The sequence below is a fragment of the Jaculus jaculus genome, chromosome 15 (genome assembly GCF_020740685.1).
Source record: "Jaculus jaculus isolate mJacJac1 chromosome 15, mJacJac1.mat.Y.cur, whole genome shotgun sequence".
Classification (NCBI taxonomy): domain Eukaryota; kingdom Metazoa; phylum Chordata; class Mammalia; order Rodentia; family Dipodidae; genus Jaculus; species Jaculus jaculus.
In genome coordinates this window covers 62,027,584-62,052,814 of record NC_059116.1, presented here as the reverse complement: position 1 = coordinate 62,052,814, position 25,231 = coordinate 62,027,584, and the positions used below count along the sequence as shown (strand labels likewise).

Sequence of the window (25,231 nt, the reverse complement as noted above, 5' to 3'; positions counted from 1 at the left end):
AGAGATTTTTCCATCTTGAGTTAATTTGATACTTAGGCTTTCCAGTTATTTGCAATGCTTTTAGCCATGTAAATTTGACTTGACATATCTTCATGTTAGGAGTTTAAGGTGACACCTGTAGCTCTTATGCTCCAAGGAAACAGAAGGAGTGACCCTAGGTGTTGAGTTTGCCTCTATTCATGTATTCTAGTTGACTAGGTGGAGCAGTTTATTGGCACATTCTAAACTTCAACTGAACAATATACCTATCCAACCAAAACCAGCCGAGTATTTATGCAAGTGTGGGAATTAAAACAAACAGATAGTATAATAATGCCAAAGTCCCTAAGGGTGTGTGTTGCCCCATACCTTAATCCTGTCAACTGGGAGGTTGAGATTTTTGGTCTGAAATGGGTTCTAGGTCAGCCTCCAGCATAGTCAGACCTTGCCCCCAGTAATGACAGGAGAAAAAGACAAAGGCCATATAAATCAGGAAACGTTAAAGGCAGCAATAGTGAATACCAGAATATAGCTTATTTGAGAATGGTAAAGGAAACCAAGAATATATCAGTAACATGTAACACATAATCTGCCCTGACATGGAAAGAGATATATAGCACTTCCATTGTAGATCTATGTACCTGTCTTTGTGTAAGTAGGCCCTGTTACCTTGTGGAATACTTCATTTTCACCAATGCTGAGTGTCCACCCCAATCCCTTTCTGTTGCACTGTGGACTGTAGCTGGATATGGTGTTCTGATCAGCTGTGCTGGATGCTGGGTGTGGTGGATTGATTCAGGTATCCCCCATAAACTTAGGTGTTTTGAATGCTAGGTTCTCAGCTGATGGCAATTGGAAATTAAAACCTTCTGGAGGTGGTGTATTGTTGGGGGTGGGGTGGGCTTATGGGTGTTATTGCCAGTTTCCCCTTGCCAGTGTTTGGCACAGACTCCTGTTGCTATTTTCCACCTTCTGTTGGCCAGGGGTCATGCTATTGTTTCCCCTGCCATCATGCAGCTTCGCCCTGGAGTTTGTAAGCCAAAATAGACCTCTTTTTTTTTATACCCCCCCCCCCCAAGCTGTTCTTGGTTGGGTGATTTATACCAGCACTGTGAACCTGACTGCAACACTGTGTTGGGGGAGGAGCAGTAAATGAGTTCTCCAGGGGATCCTGGCACTGGCGGTTGGGGGATGAGGGGCTGTGCAGGATGCCTGGAGTTGCACCAGAGCTACTTCTTCAGCTCTATACCCACAGGCACTCGGATCAGGCTGCTGGGGCCTCTGTGGGATTCTGCCTTGTTTCCTCCTTTCTAGAAGATTTGAGTCTCTCCTGTTTCTCTGCTGTGGTTGATCATAATTTATATGCCTTCACTTTTCCATAGAAGAGTTTATTTTGCTGTTTTTCTGCTTATTTCTCTCCCCAGGCTGCTTTGGCATGGCTACTATGCCACCATCTTACCTGAAAGCCACAAATAAATAGAATAAAAATTATTGAGTGACTTTTGGTAACTATGTCAATATTAGGAAATATTCACGTACTGCCTAGTTGTTTCATATAGGTTATAGAATTTTGTAAAACACACAGAAAAACCTGCCCAATTTAATCTTTCTAAAAAAATTTTCAGATTTCTCAAGATACTCACATGATTTTTAATCTGCAACTCCAGTGTGTGAGTAAATAGTGGGGAATGCCAATTAGATCATATGATGAACTGAACAGTGCCTGTTTAGAATCAAGAGGATGTTCAGAATGATAGTAGAACTTTACAATAACACATCTTTTTCAAAAAATTTATTTATTTATTTATTTATTTATTTGAGAGCGACAGACACAGAGAGAAAGACAGATAGAGGGAGAGAGAGAGAATGGGCGCGCCAGGGCTTCCAGCCTCTGCAAACGTACTCCAGACGTTTGCGCCCCCTTGTGCATCTGGCTAACATGGGACCTGGGGAACTGAGCCTCGAACCGAGGTCCTTAGGCTTCACAGGCAAAGCGCTTAACCGCTAAGCCATCTCTTCAGCCCCAATAACACATCTTATAAACAGTGTTTCTTGGTTAGTTCTGACTGGCTTGTTTTCTCTTGTAAAACTAAATGTAGGAGCAAGTATTGGATGAGCCACATTGAAGTTGTATAATTAATTTCTGGGTTTGTCTGTGCTATTTTTTTTCCCCCCCCCAGAGGTAGGGTTTCACTCTAGCTCAGGCTGACCTGGAATTCACTATGTAATCTCTGGGTGGCCTTGAACTCATGGTAATCCTCCTACCTCTGCCTCCCAAGTGCTGAGATTAAAGGTGTGTGCCACCACGTCTGACTGACTGTGCTGTTTTTAATTTTTTTGTTCACTTTTATTTATTTATTTGAGAGTGACAGAGACAGAAAGAGGGAGGGAGGGGGGAGAGAGAGGGAGGGGGAGAGGGAGGGGGAGAGGAAGAGAGAGGGAGAGAGAAAGAGAGAATGGGCGCGCCAGGGCTTCCAGCCACTGCAAATGAACTCCAGACAGGTGTGCCCCCTTGTGCATCTGGCTAACATGGGTCCAGGGGAATCAAGCCTCAAACCAGGGTCCTTAGGCTTCACAGGCGAGCACTTAACTGCTAAGCCATCTCTCCAGCCCTGTTTTTTATTTTTAAAAATAGTTTATTATTTATTTACTTGACAGAGAAAGAGGGAGGCAGAGAGAGAGGGAGGGAGGGAAAATATGAATGTGTGCGCCAGGGCCTTCAGCCACTGTGGACGAACTCCAGATGCCTGCACCCCTTGTGCATCTGGTTTACATGGGTCCTGGGGAATTGAACCTTGGTCCTTTGGCTTTGCAGACAAACACCTTAACCACTAAGCCGTCCCTCCAGCCCTTGGTTATGCTTTGCATTTGTCAATAATAATAGTTTACTACAGATGGAAAACACAATGTTGTCTTTTATTTGGCTAATGGCATATTTCAGTAGTAAATCAATGTCTGATTCATCCATTCATTTATTTATTTCATCCTTAGGAGAGAATGATAGTCACTACTGAGATATTATGAAAAATAAAAATGAACATTCATCTAAGTGTGGTGGCATACACCTTTAATCCCAACACTCAGGAGGCAGAGGTAGAAATATCATTATGAGTTTGAGACCAGCCTGAGACTACATAGTGAATTCCAAGTCATCCTGGGCTCAAATGAGACCCTGCCTTGAAATTAACAAAAAAATTAACTTTCTTAGCAACTTTATTAAAAATCTTTTCTCTAGCTTTGAATTTTCTTGTTTAGGACTAGACTGTGACCATTTATCGACTTTAACTATATTAATAGAATATTTTCCCCACAGTATCAGAATATAATCTGTGATCATTTTAGAGTTGTAAAGGCATTGGGAAGAGGAACAAGCCTCTGACAATTGTTTTTTATTTGACAGCTCTTGAGTTTTAGAAATCTTTTAAGTACTCTTTCATGAATAATTGCTAGGGTCTGGGAGGTAGCTCAGTCTATAAAATGCTTGTTGCCACAGGCATGAGGATTTGAGTTTGGATTGCCAGCACCCATGGAAAAGCCAAGCATGTCAGTGCATGGGAGGTGGAGTCAGGCGATCTTTGGGACATGCTGGCTAGCTACTTGAACTAAATCAGTGAGCTTCAGATTCAGTGAGAGACCATGTCTCAAAAAATAAGGTGTAGGGGCTGTTGAGATGGGTAAAAGTGCTTGCTGTGCAAACATGACAAGCCTGAGTTTGGATCTCCAGAACTCATATAAAAGCTGGATGCAGCAGTGAGTGTCTTTAATCCTAGCCCTCTTATGGTGAGATGGGAAGCAAAGTGATCAACAAAATAACTCTGCTTCAAACAAGGTGGAAGGCAAGAACTGACACCTGGAGCTTTCCTCTTCCCTCAGTGTGACTCTCACACATAAACACACACAAAGAATGTTTTTTAAAGTGTAGAGTGATTGAGGAAGGCCCCTGACATTGATTTCTGGCTTACTCACTCCCACGTGCACATGAACACTTGTGCATGTATACTCACACACATGCACCCACACAAATACAAATGTACACGCACACATAAACACATACCATACCACATGCACTTGTCCTTCCCCAAAAGAATAATTGCCATCTATTGGTTGCTTATTATAAATCGGGTACTATTGAAGTGTCCTATACTCATCTGATTTAATTTTTTTTATTTTTATTTATTTATTTGAGAGCAACAGACAGAGAAAGAGGCAGAGAGAGAGAGAGAGAGAGAGAGAGAGGGGGAATGAATGGGCGTGCCAGGGCCTCCAGCCAGTGCAAACGAACTCCAAATGCGTACGCCCTCTTGTGCATCTGGCTAATATGGGTCCTGGGGAACTGAGCCTCGAACCGGGGTTCTTAGGCTTCACAGGCAAGCGCTTAACCATTAAGCCATCTCTCCAGCCCTACTCATCTGATGTATCTGTGACTGTGCCCTTGAATACTACAGATTTTCTCAGCTTATGGATGAAAAACCAATTTATATTTAGAGTTTTTTAATGGGATGTAAACTCAGGAAGGTGCTCAGGAAGTACAAAATTTGGCTGAGGAGATGGCTTAGAGCTTAAAGGCACTTGCATGCAAAGCTTGCTGGCCTGGGTTCAATTCCCCATTACCCACCTAAAGCCAGATCACAAAGTTGTACTTACATCTTGAGTTTACAGCACACCCAAACATATACATATACACAGTCAAATTTAAAAAAAAAAACCCACAAAATTAAAGAATATGTTGTGAAGCATGCTCTATGTTTTTACCTTACATCTTCTTTGTTAACAGCAAGATTTCTTAAGTTGGTTTCATTCTTTCTTCAGTTATTCTTATTTTATGTTTTGGTTTTTCTAGGTAGGGTCTCACACTAGTCCAGGCTGACCTGGAATTCACTATGTAGTCTCAGGGTGGCCTCGAACTCACAGTGATCCACCTACCTCTGCCTCCCAAGTGTTGGGATTAAAGGTGTGTGCCACCACGCCCAGTTGTTCAGTTATTTTTATTTTACTTTACAGTTACTGTGTACTCAAGGGTATGTTTTGGGTATATAGTAATGAAAAAACACATCAGCACTGCAAATAATCTTTTATTAGAAGGTAGGAATAAACAGCAAGAGGTTAAGAGTTGGTGAGTTTTATAATGGAGTCCTACTTAAGTCTTTTTATGTTTGTGTGTGCAGTGTAGTGTGTATACTGGCGCTAACTGAACCTGTTATAGGTCTTGAATGACCTGTGCTGAGGAACCGAAGCTGAGCCTTAAGAGACTCAGCTGAACCAGGGCACTCCAAGCTATGCTGGAGTCAGCATTCTGCAGAATTTTTATTAGGGCAGCTCAGTGTAGAGTTCATGCAGAGTTTATGCAGATATTAACTTATACAAAACAGAGTAGGCAACAACTTCCTTATCTCAGAATCAAGGAACAGTCTGGCTCATTTGAGGATACAGATGAATACCAGACTTCCCTCATAAGTGCTTTAAAGCAGATGAAAACAGCTGGAGAATAGACACCACAAGCACTGTTCTCAGCAGTCCTAGATCATGCAAGGTGTCCCTCTTCTCAAAGCATGGTGTCAGCAGAATCACAGCGTGTTCTATAAACAGAATGCGTTTGCATCAACAGGCTAAAAGTCACCTACATGTACATGTAGAGTGTGAGGTCAGCGTGATAACCAGCACACTATGGAAGCAGTGTACATATAGTACATGTAGCACATATCTGCACATGTACATCTTACCTGCAGATGTGTGCGTGTGTGGAGACTAGCGGGACTGTGGGATGCCCTCTTTTATCACTCCTCCACATTGTTTCATTAAGATTCAGCCTGAAGCTGCCATTTTTTCAGTCATACAGACCGATAAGTTCCAGCAATCTTCTGTCTCTGTCTATTCTCCCCTCGCCTTGACTAGAACTAGGGTTATAGACATACATGGTCGGTCACACCTGGGGAAAGAACTCAGGCCCTCATGCTTGTCTTACTTACTGAGCCATCTCAGTAGCCTCTAGTTAAAGGAAGGACCAGTGTGAGGAGTTAACATTTGTGCTTTGATTGCCAAGTTGAGAAGCAAGGAGCTGAAAAGAGTCTCTCCAGAAGTGACTATGGCTTGTATGTGAATGTTGCAAGGTAGAACTTGGAAAACACTGAGTAGCTGAGGTAGTATTGATGGCCTAGATGAGCAGAGTATGGTATATTTGGTTGGGATTATATAATGTATATCCTTTTCAGACTGACTTCTTTCACTTAACAGTGTGCATTTAAGGTTCTTGCCTTGTCCTTTTACAAAATGTGCCACCCTAACAGGTAAATTGAAGGCTCTTCCATGTCTTTTTGTGGTTTCATATTTACTTCTTTTGCTGAGTAATATTCCCTTACCGATCTACTATAGTTTCTCATTCCATTTTCTTACAGGCATCTTGTTGGCTTCCAATTTCTGATGATTATAAATGATGACATTTGTCATGGTAAGCTTTTCCCCTGGAGTAACATGAACACACATCTCCCCAGATAGCTCACAGATGACAGAACAAAGGATGATTACACCAAAACCGGTTTTGGTGAACCAGTGAGTTTATTGGGGTTACTTACAGAGCAGGGTGAGGGGTTGCTTACAGCAGCACTAGATGACTCAAAGGCAGCTGCATCACCCAGCATAGGTGAGCACTCTTGGAAGCTGTGTCTACAGGCAGCTGGGCTGGTCAGAGAGTCTGAGCACACTGCACAGCTTGTGAATGTTTCAGTTTCTAATTAACATAACCTTGAGGGGTGATTGTATGATCGTTGTTTCTGGTCTCCCAGACTTTCTTTCCTTGAATCCTCAGAGCCTCCTTTCTCTGTTTAGGAGAGAATATTTCAATTCTGAGGAATCTGCCACACAACAACATTGGCTTTTAGTTCAGTTGAGTGAGTATATAGGGATGTGATAGGTTCTTATGATAAGACTGTATAGCTGTGTAAGAAGTCACCAGGCTCTATAGTCACTATATGGCTTTATTTTTACATTTAAGGGTTTGATCTGGTTTAGAATTGATCCCATTTGGTGGTATGAGCTCTTTATTGTTCTAATGTCATTTTTCTCCATTTGGCATCACCAGGGCATATAGTGTGATTAAACTTTTTTTTTCCCCCGAGGTAGGATTTCATTGTAGCCCAGGCTGACCTGGAATTCACTATGTCATCTCAGGGTGGCCTTTAACTCCTGGCAATCCTCCTACCTCTGTTTCCCAAGTGCTGGAATTAAAAGGCATGCGCCACCAAGCCCGGCTAATTAAACATTTTTAAATATCCCAACACAATTTACTGATTCCATCTTACTGCTTTCTGATTTCTGTACTATCTTTATGTAATATAGTCCCCATGTGTTTGGATTTGGTTTTGAATGTGCGTTTGTCCCCAGGGTTGTTTGTCTATGGTATATTTGGTTTTGATTCTTTTTTCTTTTTTAGCTTATGCTACTTTATTTTATATTCTTTAAGGTAAACAGGTTGTTCTGATTTAATGTTGTAATAGGCAGCCTCACATTGCTGGGATGAATTTTCAAACCAGGCACAAGTTATGGGAGGAAGAAGGGATTTATTTGAAGCTTATAGATCTAGGAGATGTTCCATTATGGCAGAAGAAGTTAACCCCTTTTACAGGACCAAACAGAGAGAGAGAAAAGCCTAAAGTAACCACACTAGCACAGGCAAGCACACTTGAGGAACCCCAGGCAAAGCTCAATCTTTTTTTTTTTTTTAATTTTTTTGTTGTTTATTCTTATTTATTTGAGAGCGACAGACAGAAAGAGAAAGAGGCAGATAGAGAGACAAAGAGAGAGAATGGGCGTGCCAGGGCTTCCAGCCTCTGCAAACGAACTCCAGATGCTTGCGCCCCCTTGTGCATCTGGCTAACGTGGGAACTGGGGAACCGAGCCTTGAACCGGGGTCCTTAGGCTTCACAGGCAAGTGCTTAACTGCTAAGCCATCTCTCCAGCCCGCAAAGCTCAATCTTACATGTCTTTTTTTTTTGATTATTAAATGATTTTATTTTATTTATTTATTTATTTTAATTTTCTTTTTTAAAAACTTTTATTAGCATTTTCCATGATTATAAAAAAAATCCCATGGTAATTCTCTCCCTCCCCACTTTCCCCTTTGAAATTCCATTCTCCATCATATTACCTCCCCATCACAATCATTGTACTTACATATATACAATATCAACCTATTAAGTACCCTCCTCCCTTCCTTTCTCTTCCCTTTATATCTCCTTTTTAACTTACTGGCCTCTGCTACTAAGTGTTTTCATTCTCACGCAGAAGCCCAATCATCTGTAGCTAGGATCCACATATGAGAGAGAACATGTGGCGCTTGGCTTTCTGGGCCTGGGTTACCTCACCTAGTATAATCCTGGTCCATCCATTTTTCTGCAACTTTCATAATTTCATTTTTCTTTACTTCTGAGTAGAACTCCATTGTGTATAAATGTATAAATGTGCCATATCTTCATTATCCACTCATCAGTTGAGGGATATCTAGGCTGGTTCCATTTCCCAGCTATTATAAATTGAGCAGCAATAAACATGGTTGAGCATGTACTTCTAAGGAAATGAGATGAGTCCTTAGGATATATGCCTAGGAGTGCTATATAGCTGGGTCATATGGTAGATCAATCTTTAGCTGTGTTAGGAACCTCCACACTGATTTCCACAATGGCTGGACCAGATTGCATTCCCACCAGCAGTGTAGAAGGGTTCTTCTTTTTCCATATCCCTGCCAACATTTATGATCATTTGTTTTCATGATGGTGGCCAATTTGACAGGAGTGAGATGGAATCTCAATGTAGTTTTAATCTGCATTCCCCTGATGACTAGTGACGTAGAACATCTTTTTAGATGCTTATATGCCATTTGTATTTCTTCTTTGAGAATGCTCTATTTAGCACCATAGCCCATTTTTTCATTGACTTGTTTGATTTCTTATTATTAAACTTTTTAAGTTCTTTGTATATCCTAGATATTAATCCTCTATCAGATATATAGCTGGTGAAGATTTTTTCCCATTCTGTCGGTTGCCTCTTTGCTTTTTTCACAGTGTCCTATGCAGTGCAAAATCTTTGTAATTTCATGAGGTCCCAGTGATTAATCTGTGGTTTTACTGCCTGAGCAATTGGGGTTGTATTCAGAAAGTCTTTGCCAAGACCAATATGTTGAAGGGTTTCCCCTACTTTTTCCTCTATAGTTTCAGAGTTTCAGGTCTGATGTTAAGGTCTTTAATCCATTTGGACTTAATTGTTGTGCATGGAGAGAGAGAAGAATCTATTTTCATCCTTCTACAGATATATATCCAGTTTTCCCAACACCATTTGCTGAAGAGGCTGTCTTTTCTCCAATGAGTATTTTTGGCATTTTTATCGAATATCAGGTGGCTATAGCTACCTGGACTTACATCTGGGTCCTCTATTCTATTCCATTGATCTACATGTCTGCTTTTTTGCCAGTACCACACTGTTTTTATTACTGTGGCTCTGTAGTATAGGTTACAATCAGGTATGGTGATACCACCAGCCTTATTTTTGTTGCTCAGTATTATTTTAGATATTCGAGGTTTTTTGTGATTCCAAATGAATTTTGGGATCGCTTTTTCTATTTCCATGAAGAATGCCTTTGGAATTTTGATAGGGATTGCATTAAATGTATAGATTGCTTTTGTTAAGATTGCCATTTCCACAATATTGATTCTACCAATCCAGGAACAAGGGATGTTTTTCCACTTTCTAGTGTCTTGTGCAATTTCTCGCTTGAGAGTTTTCATGTTCTCGTTGTAGAGATTCTTTACTTCCTTGGTTAGGTTTATTCCAAGGTACTTTATTTTATTTTTGATGCAGTTGTGAATGGGAGTGATTCTCTGGTTTCATCCTCTATGAGTTTGTTGTTAGCTTATATGAAGGCTACTGATTTCTGTGTATTTATTTTGTACCCTGCTACATGGCTGTTGGTTTTTTTTCTTTTTCTTTTTCTGCTTATTACTTTAACATGTATTCATTAAAAAATAATAATAAAATAAAGGGAGGGGAAAATTTCAACGTCATTCAGGGTAACTATGTCCTGGCATAAAAAGACATTATTTGCAAACAACAACTTCCTAAAAAATACATCATGCAATCAATGTGTTAAGTTTCACTGAATGTTTCAAACTTTTGGGAACATATGATACAATAACCTTTTTGACTAGCTTTTGCCTGAATCAGCGCAAAATCTTGCAAGTCAAGGGAGGTGGTCTTTGCAGCAGAATGAACTGCTGAGCAAAGGTGGAAATCACAGTACCAGGAGGACTGTGACTGGAAACTGGTCTCTGTAGAGTCCAAAGTGCCTCATATCTTTGCATACAGGGACCACTCTGGGCTCAACAGTCTGTGGTTTCATGCCCAGCAGGACAGACCTGGTGAAGGCAAAATCAGTTTTCCACTGGAAAATCTGGGAATGTGCTAGATTCTTTCTGTTCATTTTAATAGACCCAATGTTTAAAACAAACAAACGAACATCAACAAACAACAACCAAAAACAAACAAACAAACAACAGAATCCCTGCATTTGCAGCTGTGATCAGAACTTGCAGAATTTCACATTTTTCTCCCCTTAAAAGCCTGTCTATTTCTTGCACAGGTAGTGATGGAAGCATAGTTTTGATACCTTTGAGAATTCACTCTCTAGCTAAACCAGCCACAAGATAGCACAGCTCAAACAAGAACCCACCAGAGCATTTACATAAGGTGCAAAGACTTCACTTAGTAGAGTGTACAATTGCCCATGTTCCTCGAGTTTTACATGTTCGTTCAAAAGAGAGAGAGAGAGAGAGAGAGAGAGAGAGAGGGGCAGACAAAAGCCAGTTGCTCTGGATTCAGACATGGTAAAATCGTTTATCACTGTCAAAGGCATCAACCAGACTTGGGAATTTGTTAAGAGGTTAAAAATTCATACAAAACCTGCTGTAAATTAAGACAAAGGTAGATTAAATTGTGTTATTATCTGTCTCTTTAAATAAAGAAATGCTTTCCATAAAAAGCAAAGGTGGGCTTTTCCCTTGATGCTGAACAACGCTGGCTTTAGAATTCTGTGCAAGGCTGCACAAAATACATTCTCTGAGAAAGTATTTTCCACTTACTGTGAACTTCAAAATGACCAAGTTCAAAGGCAAGTTCACGATAAAAACTGTCATTGTCTTAAATCTGTAGGCTAAGAGTTTCAGACAAGCTGTGGTGGAAAGGCACGGTTGAGAAACCCAGTGAAGCTCAGGGACACAGCACGGACACTTTGGGTTCTGGAATTGGAGGAAATTAGAGTGAAAAGTTGATTTAGTGTGCAATACTTTCAGACGCTCTAGGAAGACCCAAAATCATGATAGCCGTAGCAGTCTGTGAAAAAGTCACCGTAGCCTACAGTTGCTGAGTTGCTTCCGTACCCATAGCTTCCATGCCCAGTGCCTGTATTCATGTAGCCTCCATGGTTGGCTCCACCAAATCCTTGTCCCCGACCACGCCCCCGATGTTGGGAGGTGGGGGCACTTCATTATGTATGGGGTCACCCATACCAAAGCTGGGGTTGTGTGGCTTGGCAGCAAATTTGGGTCCTCTGACAGGTACGGGGGTTCTCTTCTTTTTGTTGGCTTCAAGGGTAAGGGGGGCCATCAGGGAAAAGCTTTTACAGTACAGCAAGGGCAGCATAAGCCTTTGCCACCTTTTGGTTTGACCCAGCACCCTGAAACTTCTGTCCATCCACCTCAACCTCCATGATGAACCTCTTGTCGTGGCTGCCCCCAGTCTCAGAGATAAGCTCGTACTTGAGCCCACGCCTCTTCTTGTTAAGCTCCATAACTGGGTTTTTGCCATGTTTAGACAAAATTGGCCCCTGCTCAGTAGTGGCATCTGAGAAGGCTGCACTGGGAGTAGAAAGAGCTTCCACTACAGGAAGTGTGGCCACTACCGCAGGCTTTGTCTCTTGACTCCTCAGCCGAGTCCTCTCCCTTGCTTGAGTCCCTGCCTTCAGCGCCTGTAGGTAAGCCCATGTCCTGTAACACTTTAACAGCCACGTGCAGTTTAGCAGTCTTTTTGGATTGCCCAGAGGCCTCGAATGAACTGCTGTCTTCCTCCACTGACATGGTGAAGATAGGGGCCTGGACAGGGCCTGTTTGGGAAACCAGCTTGTACTGCAGCCCTGGCTTCAGCTGGTTCAGCCTCATCAGGGAATTCATGGCTTGGGGAGGTTCTGCCTTCTCCTCTTTCTTCTGAATCTTTTTCTTTTTTTTGCTGGGAGACTTCTCACAATCCTCCTCCATGGGCCGATTCATAGGAGTAAATGGCGTAGATAGTGCTGGGAGGGATTTGCACAATATAGTCCGCGGGGTTCTCGTTCTTTGGTTTCGTGGGCATCTTGGAAGGCAGGGGATCCATTCCCAGGACTTTATGGAGCTCACCAAAGGCAGCGAGCTGCAGGGCATGCTGCGCACTCTGTGTGATATCTTCCCGTTGCTGTCTGTCTAGATGCCCAATAGCGTCAGTGGCTTCTTTTTCACAAGGGTCATAAATGCCAGAACCATCTGGCATCACGATGCCGGACGCCAGGCACTCTAACACTCTTCGCAGGGCCTCACCAGTACCCATTGGCCTTGTTGGCTGTGCCAATGGACTTCTTACAGTTCCAGGGGCCATCCTCTGAGGGGTCCCCAGGTGGGCACACGGGTACACAAGTCCCTCAAGACACGGATGACAATGACACATGACTTCAGCCCATTGGCTCTGGCCTCCAGCTAATACTTTCTCCATCTCTTCTCTGACCACAGGGGACGTCAGGTAGATGGTCAGGGACAATGGGGGCTCTTTTATGTTTTTTATTACAATCACAGCATCATCCACAGATTGAAGAATTTCATACTTTTCTTCAGTTACAGTCTTGTTGGTGTCCCCTCTTTCCGGCCTCCACTGCTGCAGCTGCCGCAGCTGCTGCGGCCCTCCTGCTACAGCCCACTGGGGTCTAACAACCTCCAAAAAACAGCCACGCGGACCCCGTGCCAGGCTGCTCAGTCCAACTGCAATGGCGAGAAGAGGAGGAGGAGCCTGTCCGGGGGCCAGGGAGCAGGTGGCGCACTCCGTGGAGGTGATGGCTCACGTGATCTGCACCGGCCCCACCCCCCCATGGCTGTAGGTTTTTTTCAGCTCCAACAGTTTGCTAGTAGAGTCTTTAGGGTCCTTTATGTATAGAATCATGTCATTTGCAAATAATGATAACTTGATCTCTTCCTTTCCAATTTGTATCCCTTTTATGTGTTTCTCTTGCCTTATTGGTATGGCTAAGACTTCCAGAACTAGATAAAAAGATAAAAGTGGGGACAGTGGACACCCTTGCCTTGTTCCTGTTTTTAGTGGAAAAGCTTCCAGTTTTTCCCCATTTAGTAATATATTGGCTGTAGGCTTGTCATAAATAGCTTTTATTACATTGAGATATGTTCCTTCTATTCCCGGTCTCTGTAGGACTTTTATCATGAAGGATGTTAAATTTTGTTGAATGCTTTCTCTGTGTCTAATGAGATGATCATGTGATTTTTGTCCTTCAACCCATTTATATAATGTATTACATTTATAGATTTGTGTATATTGAACCATCCCTGCATCTCTGGGATAAAGCCTAGATAAAGCCTACTTGCTCAGGGTGAATGATCTTTCTGATATATTCTTGTATTCTGTTTGCCAATATTTTGTTGAGAATTTTTCCAAGCATGGCAACTGTGGCCCTGCAGATCAGCACCCCCACTGTTGGAACCACTACTGCTGCTGCTAAAGCTGCTGTTGCTGGATCTGCCACTGCTGTTGCTGAAGCTGCTGTTGCCGGTGCCAGAGCCGCTGATGTTGCTGCCGGACTCTGCTCCTGCCTGGGTCCTGCTGTCGGCTCTAGTTGGCATGGCCAGGTCCCTAGACTGCCGCTCTTTTCGCTGGAGCTGGGCACAACTGGTGGGGGAGGGGAGGGAGCTGATGCTGCTCTAGTCCTCTCGCTGTTCCACGTGTTCTTTTACCTTGTGATCTGCTCCTCTGTTGTTCACTACCGCTCTCCCCTCACTTAGCTTTTCCCGTGGTTCAAGCCGAGCCTGGTGGCTTTCTGGTGTGCCACCGCCGCTCCTGCAGTCGGCGGACTGCCTGGGCCACTTTTGCCGGCCTATGTGGATCTCTCCTACTTCTCTGCTGCCATTTCAGTTTCCTATACACCTTGCTTTTTAGTAAAACTATGTGTTTTGCTGAATTTTTTTGGTCTCCCCCCCCCCCCCAGGCTGCTTTGGCGGTACCTACACCGCCATCTTAACTGGAAGTCCTAATTTTATTCTTTTTAAATTAATTTTTTATTGATAGTTTCTATGATTGTAACCAATATCCCATGATAATTCCTTCCCTCCCCTCACTTTCCTCTTTGCAAAATCACTCTCCATCATATCCCTTCCCCCTCTCAATCAGTCTCTCTTATTTTGATGTCATCATCTTTTCCTCCTATTATGATGGCCTTGTGTAGGTAGTGTCAGGCACTGTGGGGTCATAGATATCCAGGCCATTTTGTGTCTGGAGGAGCATGTTGTAGGGAATCCTACCCTTTCTTTGGCTCCTACATTCTTTCCTCCACCTCTTCTGCAATGGACCCTGACCCTTGAAAGATGTGATAGAGATATTGCAGTGCTGAGCACTCCTCCGTCACTCCTTAGTTAGATTTATTCCAAGGTACCCCCCCCTTTTTTTGATGAAATTGTGAATGGGAGTGATTTTCTGATTTTATCCTATGAGTGTTTCTTGTTAGCATATAGGAAGGATACTGATTTCTTTGTGTTTATTTTGTATCCTGCTACATGGCTATAGGTATTTATCTGCTCTAACAGGTTGCTGGTAGAGTCTTTAGGGTCCTTTATGTAAAGAATTATGTCATCTGCAAATAATAACTTGACCACTTCCTTTCCAATTTGTATTTTATGAGTGTCTCTTGCCTTATTGTTATGGCTAAGACTTCTAGTGCCATATTAAATAAAAGTGGTGACAGTGGACACCCTTGTCTTGTTCCTGATTTTATTGGAAAAGCTTCAAGTTTTTCTCCATTTAGTAATATGTTGGCTGTAGGCTTGTCATAAATAACCTTTATTATATCGAGATATGTTCCTTCTATTCCTAGTCTCTGTAGAACTTTTATCATGAAGGATATTGGATTTTGTCAGATGCTTTTTCTTCATCTAATGAGAAAATCATGTGATTTTTGTCCTTCAGTCCATTTATATAATGTACTATGTTTATCATTTTGCATATGTTGAAACCATCCTGCATCTTTGGGATAAAGCCTACTTGATTGGGGTGGATGATCTTTCTGATATATTCTTGTATTCTGTTTACCAATATTTTGATGAGAATTTTTGTATCTATGTTCATGAGGGAGATTGGTTTGTAATTTTCTTTCTTTTTTTTTGTTCTATCTTTGCCTGGTTTTGGTATCAGGGTGATGCTGGCTTCATAGAAGGAAGTTTGGTAGGATTTTTTTTCTCTATGGAAGTTTTTATTTTTATTGGGGCCCAGACTTGTAACAGCTTGGATCTCCATACTTGTTATAGGTCTATTTAGGTGGTTAATTTCATTTTGATTTTAGGTAGGTCATATAAATCAAGAAAATCCTCCATTTCTTTCAGATTTTCAAACTTAGTGGAGCATATGTTCTTATAGTATGTCCCTATGATTGTTTTGAATTTCTCTGGTATCTGTTGTGATGGTAACTTTTCCATCTCTGATTTTATTAATTTGTGTCTCTTCTCTCTTTCTTTTAGTCAGATTTGTTAAGGGTTTATCAATCTTGTTTATCCTTTCAAAGAACCAACTCTTTGTTTTATTGATTCTTTGAATTTTTTTTTTTTTTGGTTTCTATTTCATTAATTTCTGTCCTAATCTTTATTATTTCTTCCGGTCTACTGAGTTTTGGTTTACCTTGTTTTTCTTTTTCCAAGGCTTTAGGTTGAAACATTAAATTGGTTACTTGTACCTTTCTAATTTCTTTTAAAAAGATTTTTAAGATTTTTCTTTTTTTATAATTAATAACTTCCATGATTGTAAATAATATACCATGGTAATTCCCATTGAGATCTGGAACAAGACAGGGGTGTCCACTCTCACCTCTGCTCTTCAGTATAGTGCTGGAAGTCCTAGCTCAAGCAATAAGATAGGGGAAAGAAATAAAACGGATACAATTTGGAAAGGAAGAAGTTAACTTAGCTCTATTCACAGATGACATGATTCTATACGTGAGAGACCTGAGAGCCTCCATTCCAAAACTTTTTTTTTTTTTTTTTTGAGGTAGGGTCTCGCTCTATCCCAGGCTGACCTGGAATTCACTATGTAGTCTCAGGGTGGCCTCGAACTCACGGCGATCCTCCTACCTCTGTCTCCCAAGTGCTGGGATTAAAGGCGTGCGCCACCACACCTGGCCATTCCAAAACTTTTAAAGGTGATAAACTTCTTCAGCAAAGTGGCAGGATACAAAATCAATGCACAAAAATCAATAGCCTTTCTATATGCAAATCACAAAGATACAGAGAAAGATATAAGCGACATTGTCACACTTTCAATAGCAACAACAACAAAAATGCCGTGGAATAACATTAACCAAGGAGGTGAAAGATCTATACAATGAAAACATAAAAATACTCAAAAAGGAAATTGAGGAAGACTGGAGAAAATGGAAAGACCTTCCCCCACCATGCTCCTGGGTAGGCAGAATCAACATTGGGAAAATGGCAATCCTACCAAAGGCGATAAACAGACTTAATACAATTCCATTCAAAATCCCAACATTGTTCTTTACAGAGATAGAAAAAATGATCTCAAATTTCATACAGAAAAAGCAGAAGGCCTCAGATATCCAAGCATATCCTCAGCAGAAGAAACACCTCTGGAGGCATCACCATACCTGATCTAAAGCTATATTACAAAGCCATAGTAATAAAAACAGCATGGTACTGGCATAAAAACAGGAGTATAGACCAATGGAAAAGAATCGAGGACCTAGACTTTGGGTCAAGTACCTACAGCTACTTGATATTTGACAAAGGCCCTAACAACATAGTCTGGACAAAAGACAGCATCTTTAACAAATGGTGCTGGACAACTGGATAACCATATGCAGGAAATTGAAACTTGATCCACACATCTTGCCATGCACAAAAATCAAGTCCAAATGGGTCAAAGACTTCAATATAACATTGGAAACTTGGCTAGCACTGGAAGAAAATTTAGGAGTAACATTCCATGATTTTGGAATGGGAAAAGACTTCAAGAACAAAACCCCAGTAGCACAGGATCTTAAACAATCACTAAACCAATGCGATCTCATGAAGGTGAAATGTCTCTGCATATCATGATCCAGTGTGTGGCTCTGACATTCTTTCTGCCCCCTCTTCTGCGAATTTCCCTGAGTCATGTTGGGTTATATTAGGTCTGCTTCAGTGTTAAGATCTTTGGAGCCTCTGTGTCTCTGGATATCTGGTTTGGTAGTGTTTGATTGTTCTCTGTTTCTATCTCCTTCACCATTGTGATGGCACCCAGTTTGCCAAGAAAACAGCACTTTTGCATGTTTCCCTAATTAGTCTTGGTTTCAGCTGGGGCCCTTTTGAGGTATGATGGGGTGATTCTCTCCTTAGGATCTATGTCTGTCTGAAAAAGAAAAGCAGATTCTCCAATGGAGAGTAAAGTTAGCACCAGATAAATGTGATAAGCATTATTTGTTAGAGAGAGTTTAATAGGTGTAGGCCCACTTGTAGCCTATGATTGGTGGGAACTTGATAATGGTGAGTGGGCTCAATTTTGGATGTGGTTTTGACTTGTTTTCCAGCTCCAGCTATGAGTTCCATTCCACTGAGTGGATTAGTTAGCCACATCAAGAGCAGTTGATTTCCCACCATGTCTGTGTGCCACTATTTTACTTTTGTGAGCATCATGTCAGGTTGTTTGCTGCTAGGTAGGTTAGACCATGAGTTGCTTGGACAGATATTGGTCGTTTTCCCACTGTTGCTCATGTAGCACCTTTTAGCATTAGACGCGCTGTTGGGGAACTGACTCTCTTCCAGCTTCTAGCCATGTTACTCCATGTTAAGTGCCAACAGCGTAAGGTGTCTTCAGCAGTAGGGTCTTACCACTAACCTTTGGTGGGTCATCAAGCACTCTGATAGAAATCTGTCTTCTTTTGGGAAACCCTGTAGGTCTCTCTGATCAAAAGCTTATTGTGGTTGATATCCACTTTCTGGTACTGGGAGTTACAGGTCAGTGTCCAAGAAGAGAAGGAAGAAAAAGATAAGTGATAAAAAAGAGAGAGATTGAGAGAAAAGAGCGAGTGAGTGACAGAGAGAGAGAGAGAGAGAGAGAGAGAGAGAGAGAGAAACAGAAACAGGAGATAAAGGTCAGTTTTTATTATAACCTCTCCATGGCCTTGTGAATCAGGTGTTCCCTCCAAGGGCCTGGTGAAGGTTCAACCATTTGGTCTGTTTTTTTTAGGATGTAGAGTTTTGTGGTACTATTGCTGTTTGGGTACAGTTTTGTGTCCCTCACCCCTTCCCTTACCCTTCTCTTTCTCCCAACCCTCCCTAAAGTCTAGTCCTCGAGATGATTGCTAGGTATGTTGGCAATTTGGTTAGATTCTGGTTAGGAGCTGTAGATGAGTGAAACTATGTGTCAATTATCTCTCTGTGATTGGGTGAGTTCATTGAGAATGATCTGTTCCAGGATTGACCATTTTTCTTCAAATTTCATTGTGTTGTTTTTCCTTACTGCTGTGTAGAATTTGTTCCCATCTAGTGATCTTTGGTTTGCCTTGTTCTTCTTTTTCTAAGGCTATGTGAAACATTAAATTGGTTACTTGCGACCTTTCTAATTTCATAATATTGACACTTAAAGCAATAAATTTCCCTCTTAGGACTGCCTTCATTTCCCAAAGGTTTTGGTATGCTGTGTTCTCATTATCATTTGACTCTGAAGTTTTTTGATTTCCTTCTTGATTTCTTCATTGACCCATTCATCATTTAGTAGTTTATTGTTTAGTTTTGATGATTTTGCGTATGCTGTATAGCTTTTCTTGCTATTGATTTGTAGTTTTATCCCATTGTGATCAGATAGAATGCAAGGAATTATTTCAATTTTCCTGTATTTGTTAAGATTTGCTTTATATCCTAATATGTGGTCTATTTTAGAAAATGTTCCATGTGCTGCTAAAAAGACGGTATCCTGCAGCATTTGAATGAAATGTCCTGTGTATATCTGTTAGGCCCATTTGTTCTATGACCTCATTTAATTCAGATGCCCCCCCCTTTTTTTTTGCTGGGGATGACCTGTCATTTGATGAGAGTGGGGTGTTGAAGTCACCCACTACAACTGTGTTTGGTGTTATCTGTGACTTTAGCTCTAATAGCATTTGTTTGATGTAATTGGGAGCCCCCATGTTAGGTGCATATATGTTTAGGATCGTCATGTCCTCTTGTTGAAGTGTGCCTTTAATCAATAAAGTGACCTTCCTTATCTTTCCTAACTAATGTTGGACTGAAGTCTACCTTGTCAGATATTAGGATAGCAACTCCTGCTTATTTTCTAGGCCCATTTGCTTGAAACACCATTTTCCAACTTTTCACCCTAAGATAGTATCCATCCTTTGTATAAAGGCGAGTTTCTTGGCGGCAACAAATTGAAGGACCCTGCTTTTTAAAATATTTTATTTATTTATTTGAGAGAGAGAGAGAGAGAGAGAGAGAGAGAGAGAGAGAGAGAGAGAGAGAGAATGGGCATGCCAGGGCCTCCAGCCACTGCAAACAAACTCCAGACACATGTCCCCTCTGTGTATGTGGATTATGTGGGTCCTAGGGAATTGAACGTGGGTCCTAGGGAATTGAACACGGGTCCTTAGGCTTCACAGGCAAACGCCTTCACCGCTAAGTCATCTCCCCAGCCCAGGATCCTGCTTTTTAACCCATTCTGCAAACCTATGTCTTTTAGTTGGGGCATTGAGGCCATTGATGTTAAGAGTTATTATTGAAAGGTGTGAATGTGTATTTTGTTTTGTAGTCCTTCTGGTTTTACATTTGCTTTCTTGTATTAACTAGTACTTGAATATGGCTTGTTTCTTCTAGATTCCTTATATGTCTGCTTTTCGTTCTCTTCAGCATGGAGGATCCTTTCAAGTATTTTCTGTAGAGCTGGTTTTGTCTTCAAACAGTCCTTAGCCTGCTTTTGTTTTAGAATGTCCTTAGTTCTCTGTTTGAATGGATAGCTTTGCAGAATAAAGTAACCTTGGTTGACAGTTGTTATCCTTCAGAACTTGTAATATATTATCTCAAGCCCTTCTGGCTTTTAAACTTTGTGTTGAGTAATCTGCTGTGATCCTGATGAGTTTGCCTTTGTATGTGACTTGATTTTTCTCTCTAACTGCTTTTAGTATATTTTCTTTGGTTTGTATGTTTGGTAATTTAATTATAATATGGCAAAGAGAGGTTCTTTCCAGGTTTTATTTAACTGGTGTTCTAAAGGATTCCTGTATCTGCATTGGCATCTGTCTCCCAATTTGGGAGAAGTTTTTTTCTATGATTTTGTTGGAAAAGTCTGCTATGCCTTTGGAGTGAAATTCTCCTTCTACTATGCCCTGAATTCTTATGCTTGATCTTTTCATAGTGTCCCAAATATCTTGAAATTCCCATTCATACTTTGCTATTAGTTTGTCTTTCTCATTGTTGGTCTGTATTAGATCTGCCATCTGGTCTTCTAGGTTAGATATTCTGTCCTCTCCTTCATCCATTCTACTGGTGAAATATTCTACAGAGTTTTTTATTTCATTAACTGTGTTCTTCATTGCTAGTAATTCTGACTGGTTTTTAATTATTATTTCTACTTCCTTATTCATGTCTTGTATTGACCTCCTTTTTTCATTACATTGGTTTCCTTTGTCGTCTTTCATTTTTTAGTTTCCTCTTTGATTTCTTTTGAAATTTTTTTCTGGCATTTCCTCTAAATCAGTCTCAATGGGGGTCATTTCTGATGAATTAATACTTTTTGGTGGATTTATATTGTCGTGATTGTTTTGTTTTTCTTGTGTTATAATGTACATATTTTTGCATCATGGATTAACTTAATGCTTGAATTTTCTAATTATCTGCAGTATTATTGGATGTACCAATTAATATGATGTTATATATCTTCAGGGTAGGAGCTTAAGGTGCTAGGTGTGGTTCTTTAGACTCTTAGAGTATCTACAAAAGTGATCCTAGGTGTTGGGATTGCTTGCAAGAGTATTCAAGTAGGCTGAGTACAGCAAACTATAGGCAGATTCTAAAATTTAACTAAGTAATGTACACATTCAGTGCAAAACAGCACACAATATTTATGCAGGAGGAGTAGGTATTATGACATCCAGATTCTCTAACAAAGTCACAGTCCCTTAGGGTGTGTGTTGCTCCACACCCTTAATCCTGTCAACAAGGAGACTAGGATTTCTGGTTTGTTGAGGGTTCCAAGTCAGCTTGTGACCAAGTGAGTCAGTTCCCTAATGAACAACAGAAGAGAAAACAAAGGCACTATAAATCAGGAAGCAACAGATGACAAACCCCAAATATAGCTTGTCTAAGAATGGTAAATCTGACCATCCATCCTGACATGGAAGGTGCAATTAGCACTTCCATTTGAGGCCTATGCTTATTTGGTGGGTTCTGACCTGGTGTAATCCCAGTTACCTTTTGGTATTATTTTGGTCTCAGTTATGCTGCACTTCTGCTTGTGTCCCTCTTTGCTGCCCTGTGAGCTCAGGTAGGTTGCCTGGGTACTGGATCGCTGGACTGATTGCCTGTGCTGGGTGCTGTGTAGGTGAGCTCTCTTCTGAGGTCTCTTGTGTTTGTTGGCTGTGGGGGAGGGGAACCTGTGGATGGTGGTTCTATTCTCCCGCTGGTCCACGTGATCCGCTTCCTCACTAGCTGCTGCCTTGTTCTTCCCTGCAGTCCTCCCTTCACATTTCTTGAGTTTGTGAGGAGGCCAGTGTAAGTGCAGAATCCCCTCACTTGGCTTTTCCTGCGGCTCAGGCCGAGCCTGGCAGCTGTGGCCATGTGGACCTGGTGACTCTGCTGGTGGAGCCACTTCTGCCTGCCTGTGTGGACTCTAGATGCTCTGTATCTCTCCTACTTCTCTGCTATAGTTGACACTTTCTTATACACCTCACTTTTTAGTAGAAGAGTGTATTTTGCTGGCTTTTTTTTTTTTTTTTTTTGGCTTTTTCTCCCCTAGGCTGCTCTGGTGTGGTTCTTACGCCACCATCTTAACTGGAAGTCTTAGTCTATTATTTTAAAATTTTTTATTATTGACAACTTCCATATTTATACACAATAAATTGTGCTAACTCCCTCCCCACGCTTCCCCCTTCACAATTCTGCTCTCCATCATACCTTCTCCCCCTTTCAGTCTCTTATTTTTCACTTTTATTTATTTTATTGACAACTTCCACCATTATAAACAATAGTTTGTGGCATTCCCTCCCTACCCCCACTTTCCCCCTTCATCATATCCCCTTCCTCTCTCAATCAGTCTGTTTTATTTTTATGTCATGATCTTTTCCTGCTATTATGATGGTTTTGTGTAGGTAGTGTCAGGCACTGTGAGGTCATGGATATCCAGGCCATTTTTTTGTCTGGAGGAGCTTGTTGTAAGCAGTCCTACCCTTCCTTTGGCTTTTACACATTCTTTCCACCACCTCCTCTGCAATAGGCCCTGAGCCTTGGAAGGTGTGATTGAGATATTTCATTGCTGAGCACTCCTCTGTCACTTCTTCTCAGCACCATGGTGCCTCCTGAGTCATCCCAAGGTTATTGCCACCTGAAAAGAGAAGGTTCCGTAACCAAAAATGAGAGTAGCATTAATATATGGGTATGAACATTAAGAGAAGTGCTTACTGGGCAGTTTGGTGAGCATAGTACATACTTTTAGCCAGACAGCAGCAGACATTACACCCCTAAGGCTCATGACTACCCCTGTTGAAGGTTTTCAGTATCAGGGATGTATTCCCTCCCATGGAGTGGGCCTCTAGTCCAATTAGATGGTGGTTGGTTTCCCCCATAACAGACATGCCACTATTGCACCTGTTGGCTTATTTGGCCTGGCTGGCCAAATATAAGGCTTGCAGTGTCCACTGTTGGGTATCTTCAGTGGTGATTTCTCCCTGTCCCATTGAACTGCATGAAGCATGGCTTTTTCTAGCTTTCTGCCAGCTGGTCTACATAGAGGAGGTTTTCAGCTCAGCTCCAGCAGGATTTGTTTATGACCTTGCAGCCCAAGTATGTGGAGTCTTACCATCCATTCTTGATGGGATGCCAAGGGCCTCAGCAATGACCTGAAATGTTTTGGGGGCATCAGGGACCTCCTTGGCCAACAATTCACTGGAAGGTAATCCATCTCTAGCACTGAAAATCTTTTAGTAACAATCTGTGGCTCCTATTCTCTTTTATTTTTATGTCTTCATTTTGTTATATTGGTCTTATGTAGGTATTGTCAGGTACTGTGAGGTCTTGGATATCCAGACCATATTGTTTCTGGAAAGGTGCATTGTGAGGAGTCCTACCCTTCCTTTGGCTTCTGCATTCTTCTTGTTATCTCTTCTGCATTGGATCCTGAGCCTTGAAAGATGCAATGGCTTCTTCTCAGGACTATGGCACCTTGTGAGTCATCGCAGAGGTCACTGCCATCTGAAAAGAGAAGCTTCTTTAAGCAAAAGTGAGATTAGTTTTTTTTTTTTTTAATAATTTTATTTATTTATTTGAGAGTGACAGACACAGAGAGAAAGACAGATAAGAGGGAGAGAGAGAATGGGCGCGCCAGGGCTTCCAGCCTCCGCAAACGAACTCCAGATGCGTGCGCCCCCTTGTGCATCTGGCTAACATGGGACCTGGGGAACCAAGCCTCGAACCGGGGTCCTTAGGCTTCACAGGCAAGTGCTTAACCGCTAAGCCATCTCTCCAGCCCGAGATTAGTTTTAATATATGGGTATGAACATTAAGAGACGTGCTTACTGGGCTGTTTGGTGAGCATAGTGTGTACATGTAGTCATATACCAGCAGGCGTTATACCCCTAGGGCTCGTGACTTCCCCCTTCATAGGTTTTTAGTATCACGCTCTCCCATGGAGCAGGCCTCCAGTCCAATTAGAGAGTAGTTGTTTTCCCTCATAACAGACATGCCATTATTGTACTCATTGGCTCATTTGGTCTGGCTGGCCTAACTTAAGGTTTGCACTGTCCATTGTTGCTTATCTCCACTGATGACTTCTGTTTCTCCCATGGAGCTGCATGTAGCATAGCTTTTTCCTGCTTCCTGTCAGCTGGTCTATATGGAGGACATTTTCAGCTCAGCTCCAGCAGGATTTTTCACTGACCTTGCAGTCCAAGCATGTGGAGTCTTCGGCAATAGGGTAATTTTAGTCTATTCTTGTCAGAGAATTTGCTTCCTATGACTTGTGTCCTGTAAAACTTGTACCCTTGTTGGATGGTTTAACATTCTATTTATCCTAAATAAAGCCTTGTAGTCTTGGGAACAATGTGTGTGGTGCTGTTTTGGAATTACATTTTGTAATGTGTTGTGTATTACAGAGACTTTTTCAATCTGATGATTTGAAATTTTAAAGCTCTCTTCCTTTGAGTTATGTAAAGAGTTCCTTGCCTATGTTCTTTTAATTCATTAGAAGGGTTATCTGTGGTGAGGTCAGTGCTTAGAAAGTAAAAATTTGAATTTTTGTTTATGTCTGTCATTACCGTGTAATTGGTATTGTGGGCAATGAACTGAATTCTCATACCCAATTTGCTATGGTTATTTTACACTTGTGTGGATTTTGAGAACCTGAATGCATAGGTAGTTACTTTGCAATACTGTTATTGTTAAGTTTCACATAGCGTTTTCATGAATTCTCGTTTGCTCTTGTTTGTGCTGCTATTAAAAATCTGTTTTATAAGCTGGACATGGTGGTGCATGCCTTTAATCCCAGCACTTGGGAGACAGAGGTAGGAGGATTGCCATGAGTTCAAGGTCACCCTGAGACTATATTGTGAATTCCAGGTCAGCCTGAGCTAGAGTGAGACTCTATCTCGAAAAACCAAAACCAAACTAAAACAAAACAAAACAAAACAATTTTATGACCTCAGCCATCTAAATCAGTCATAGAGTCATCAGAGTGCAACAGTAAATAAGTAGTAACAAAACCAAATAGGTTAAATCTTGCTCCT

General features: G+C 41.4%; 1 protein-coding gene and 1 pseudogene across 2 annotated transcripts in view; one reads left to right on the top strand and one right to left on the bottom strand.

Moving 5' to 3' along the window:
- The window catches only part of Stam (signal transducing adaptor molecule), a 102,011-nt gene that overhangs the window by 39,444 nt on the left and 37,336 nt on the right, over positions 1-25,231 (top strand). Inside the window, exon 2 of one of the 2 annotated variants that reach the window (XM_045135152.1) lies at positions 6,372-6,424. The exons of the other annotated variant lie outside the window; for it this stretch is intronic. The gene's annotated coding sequence lies outside the window, so the exon portion shown is untranslated. The remainder of the gene's footprint in view (positions 1-6,371; positions 6,425-25,231) is intronic. 2 annotated transcript variants of the gene reach the window in all.
- On the bottom strand, positions 11,317-23,317 carry LOC105944319 (annotated as a pseudogene).